We start from the raw sequence: 5340 nt of genomic DNA, 5'->3' as shown, positions 1-5340 counted from the left end.
TTATCTTACTGATAATTCTGATCTGTTCTTCTTTTTTTTTCCCCTGAGTCCATTGTAACCTTATATTCCTTTGTGGCGGGTTCACTGTAGGGCTATAGTCTAATGTGTGGCTGCAGTATGAATTTGTTCATTTGTTTCTGTTTTCTTCTCTATCTCCCCCAGTAGCTTCTAACATGTCATGTATCAGCCATTCAATGGCCATTACTGACCATTGATATTTTCAGAGGACTATACAAAAAGGTTGCCAAAAGCTCCTTCCTGCTAGTTAATTTAGAGCCTATCTCCGTGTATGTAGAGCTGTATGTAAAGGGATTGTTTTTCTTCAGGTTTATTACTTTGCATACATCAACATTAGGTTTAATAGCCATTTTAGTGGCCACTTACTACATGTGGGATCTTGAGATCTTTCTAAAATTCTCCATAATCAGCTCTAGTTTTGAAGAGCTTGAGTATCAGCAACAGTCTCTCTTTACTCATGGCACCCCCTATTTTCTTATAATTTATAAGTATTCTGGACAGAGTTTAGCTAGAGTGTACTGGTAACCTATTTCTATATTTTTCATCAACATGGTAAAACCTAGACATTTATTCCTTCCTCTAAGCAGAGAACCTACCATCTTATGCCAGGACAGTTTAATTTCAGAATCTTTGATGAAGAACTTTATCAAAAACTTTTTTTAAAATCTGCTATACACTGTGTAGTCAATACATAAGCATTGATTTTTTTTTTTTTCCCCAAATTAGTGCTGAAGTTGCTGACAGCTGTTTGCTTAGGAAAACTCTGGGGGAAACCAAACACTCAAATTTGGTAAGTGCATAAACAGGATTCTACACATGTATTAAAAATTGTTATCTTAAAGCCTGTTTTGTAACTTTTCAATGATTGGTGTTGGCAATGCAACTAATTGCATGTAATTGGTAGTACTTTACTATTTATTTCCCTTTCCTTTCTGTATGGCTTTTATTATGCATGGCTACTTGTAGTTAGGGAGGAGGTGCCTCGCTAAAAACCTGATTTACTGAAATAAACCCTAAGATTTACTCTGAAACTGAAGGGGATTTCTGGAGTTCCTAAGCTTTGCATTAGTGTGGTGCAGAAGGCAGAGTATCAGGGCCAGTAAGCCAAAGCCACTTTTCCTATGCAAAAAACTGAATGGTGTAAAATGCTATCATTAATAGGCACTCATAGTACTGGAGATAAATGTAAAGAGGGAAACTGCAAGCATACTTACAAATACAGAAGGCTTAACTGTACCATTTATCCACAGTTGCCTAAATTAAATCAGAGGATGTGGGGTTACTGTGCTTCCAAAAGTACCAGGCAATATAGCTGCTAACCACAGAAACCTTCCAGCAAGAGATTCTCTGTGGCCATATCAGGCTCCAGGTTTCCCATATATAATGTGCAATACTAAGTAAGGTGGACAGAAATATCAGGAAAATACAAGGAGTGAGGTGGTCTCAGTTACTCTTACTGAATCTCCAATGAGAGTAGTCTATGTGCCATGACGCTCGTTAGCCATTGAGTCCTGAATATGAAAGTACTGATCCTGACATTATTTTATTAAGTAGAGATGCAGAAATGTCATAAGAGCTGTAGCATTTATCTTTTAGAAGCAGTCCTGAAATTGGGGTATAGAAAATAGGAGGTTGCTTTCTTAGTGTTTGTGCCTTCTCTTCTATTGCTCTTGTATCACAGTTTAAATTATCAATATCTATACTTCACTGCAGCTTCCTACTTTGATAGAGAAATGTACTTGACTCCCTACAGTTATTGCAATTGGAGGGGGATCTGATTAGGATGCTTTTCCTAATTAAGTGATATCACCTAAAGTGAGTTTCCCTACCATTGTCTCACTGCGGTGTAAAAATAACAACAGAGGAGAATCATTTGGTTATTTTATTTTCCTGATTAAAATGTCTTTACTAATTCAAATTTTACAGGGTAAAATTCCATCTTAATGAAAGACTGAGGGTCAGTTTTCTAACACAGCTAATTATGTGTCCTCATATCCCAATCACAGTTAGGGCTCAATTCTGTTGAATTCAGCAGCAGCACGTCTCAGTAGATCCATATGTAAGGAGAAAGCCCAAGGTGGATACTCAGCCACCAGAGATCAAACAAAAGGTCCTTCAGAATGTTTTCCGCCTGCTGCCAAGTCTGAGAGAAAGCTTTATATCCTGCTCTCCCCAACCAAATACAGCATAAATGTGAGTTTACACAGTGTGCCCGAACTTCTTTGACTTCAGCCGATTCCATAAGAACTGTTTCTTTCAGATTCAATTTTTATGTTTCTGCTTTTGCAATAAAGCACTCATCCCAGAGGAAATATTCTTCTAGAGTCTTCTCCCTTTCTGTAGTCCTTTTAAAGATGCATCTGAACCCGTATTTGGCCGAAAATCTGCTCTCCTGGTGCAGGTAGTTCCATTGAACTGGTTGGCCAAATAAAGAGGGTTTGGAGCATTTTTCTGTACCTTATGTTTCTTGTTAATAACTACAAATATGATAGATGAGCTTTGTGTTTTATCAGCACTTTCTCTTTGGTTCTCCACCCTATTTAGGCATCTGTTCATGAGGTTGCATAAGAAACCTTTTTAAGACCTTAGGAGTTTAATGGGCGTGGTCTTAAAAATGATAGACATTTCCTCCAGAAAAAGAAATCGTTTATTATGGAAAATATTTATTTTACTTAAGAAAGATAGAAGTTAAATATATTCATTTTTATTAAGGACTTGAAGGCATAGCTGTTGGATCCAAGTCCTGCAGTTCTTACAGCTGAATACCATGTTTATGGAATTCTTTCCGAAAACACGTTTCAGGATCAGGCCTGGTTAGATAGATTTTCTAAATAGATTACTGTGTAATGTTCATTCATTCATTTATTGTTTGTTTACTTTGAACTCTAAAATATATGTAGCTTCAATCTTTCTCACAATTGAATGCAGCACACTTTAAAAATCTGTTTTCTTTATACTGGTATAAAAGTTGAAGCAGGATTTCATATGGCTCATTCATTTCATTTTGACTAGTAGCACTCTGTAAAGAATATTTCATCCCTGTGCTGCTGTCTTCTGTGCCTTTGTGCCTGTGTGCTTAGCCACCAAGTAGTTTTCTTTCTTCTACTTCCTTTCTCAGTACTGTTGTTTTTATTGATTCTATTACAATAAGTAACACACAAAAGAGAAGATTAGGACAGAAAGATTTCCCCAGTCCATCAATAAATTTCCTAGGCTTCATTACCTGTAATTTCTTGAAAAGACTTAGAATTACATTTACATTGTGTAAATAAAATGTATAATCCAAGGGATCAGCTCTTTCTCATTCAATAATGTATACCAAAAATAATTCAGCTGAAGCCAGTGGCTTAAAATGTGTACGAGAGTGCAAAAAACCAGGCTGGTGTACAAAATGGCAAGTTCTTGTCACTTCTGCTTAGGCAAAAATCTAGAGAAGGACAGCTGTGAGAGTTTTTTCCAAATAAGAATTTTGATCCTCAGCCAAGGAACATGAAGAAGACCAGAATTAACTACCAGTATTTTCTAGATAGAAGTGTTTGATAGACTGTTCTGTGCTTGTGATTTTTTTTTTAATCTTCAATTCTTTTTTTTTTCACTTGTACACACCACACCAGATTCTCTCCATACTAGCAGAAGACAATTTTACTGTTGAACATTATGACAAACTAAGTGACTGAATTTTCTGTTTAAAATTTTCTCCTACAGTATATCCTCCTATTTACCCAAAGTCTAGTATCAACTTTCTGTAGCTCCGTATAATTCCCTTTACAACTTTGTCTATCAAAAGAATTCAAATATTTTTACCTAAACCATTTGACCTTTCCCTGAGATATATCTGCTTTAAGAAACAATGAGTTCAGACACAATTCTGTGACTACTTTAATATTCAAAGTTGGCATTGAGGCACTGACTTTGTATTTACCAAAAAAATGGGATCAGCCATGTAATTTTTCATTAGCCTCTGATCATAAAATTTCCAGTGTGTTAAGAACATTGCAGTCTTTACAAGCAAACAGTGTCTCATTCACAAATGTTTAATTGAAACATGAACATGAATGGCACAATTTTCCTGCTGGTCAGTTTTGAACATGTCCTGTAATAGAAGCATTAAATAATTTGAAGGCATATGCTCTATTGCAGTATTTTATTAAATACAAGTGAGACTTCAGAGAGGCTTAAGAGCAGTCTTTGAAATTGCATTTACTTCTGCTTTCAATTCTTATTGAAAGGGGTTTGGGATTGTTTTTTACTGTTTTTTTTTTGTTTGGTTTTTTTTTGGTTTTTTTTCCCCAAAAGCAATCAAACTAATGATACAAGGTAGTTGCCTTTTTAAGTGTGAATCCTTGCATTCCCTCTTGCTAATTAATCCCATTGCCAAACCCCATTCAATTTTGTAATAAAGGTGGCCCCTTTTCGGTTGGGTCTGGTATTTACAACTGAGGCGCAGAAAATGTCTTAGTACTACTTACTTGTTGTTACAACATGAAGAGCAACAGTGAACAAATAATAAATAATCTCTGAGGAAAACATGTTGCTAGGATTCAGAAAGTTCACAAAAAGAGCTGTCTCGGTCTGTATGTCTTTTTAGACAAAATATTTTTTTGTCTTCTCTATTCTTTAGTTTGTATCCTTGTTTAAAAATGGGATTCTGAGTTTGGAAGCATTGACTCTGATCTCAACAATAGTACGTGTTTATAAATATGTACACAGTGAATACTAAATCCCAGATTTTAAAATAATACCTTTTAAAGCAAATACTGTATTCTGATGTTTTAACTGATGTTAATCCATAGACAAGCTTTGGCATTCTTCACTCTGAAGTTACAGTCACTTTTTTGGAAAGAAAACATTTTAGACATTTCATCTCAGCTGTTATGTAAAATGGGAAGCCATTAAGTGCCTTTTTGAAATGCATGATGCAAAGGGTCTTAGCCTTTTAAATACATACATTGCACAATCAAAATTAAATGACATAGATATAATGCATTAAATAGGGTGCTTCTCCTTGGAAAGTTGTTGGCCTTATACAAGTAAATGCTGCACCCTCCTCTGGGCCAGAATATTAGTTGAATAGTTGCAATAAGAAGAAAGATCAGATGCTATTTAAAGGCATTAAGCAAAGTGTAGATGCTTAATACAGGTGACTCAGCTTTGCATTCAGTTAATATGGAAATAATTATTATAATGTAGCACTTCATTATTTATAATGCATTAAATGGAGATTTTTGTATGACGCCTTTACAAACAGTTCTCTTGCATAACAGATAATTGAAGTACACAAAAATTAAAATAAATACAGAAAGGCTAAAAGGTCTTTTAAAA

The 5340-nt window shown here is 35.1% G+C and overlaps 1 long non-coding RNA gene across 1 annotated transcript; it reads right to left on the bottom strand.

Annotated features, from left to right (window-relative positions):
- Positions 1-1886: 1886 nt before the first annotated feature.
- Positions 1887-4847, bottom strand: LOC125327914. Its single transcript, XR_007204444.1, has 2 exons — positions 4761-4847; positions 1887-3156 (listed from the first exon to the last, which is right to left on the bottom strand). It is a non-coding gene; the product is annotated as an uncharacterized LOC125327914 (long non-coding RNA).
- Positions 4848-5340: the final 493 nt, after the last annotated feature.

This window comes from Corvus hawaiiensis, chromosome 6, assembly GCF_020740725.1.
Source record: "Corvus hawaiiensis isolate bCorHaw1 chromosome 6, bCorHaw1.pri.cur, whole genome shotgun sequence".
NCBI lineage: Eukaryota > Metazoa > Chordata > Aves > Passeriformes > Corvidae > Corvus > Corvus hawaiiensis.
This window is presented reverse-complemented; position numbering and strand designations above follow the sequence as displayed.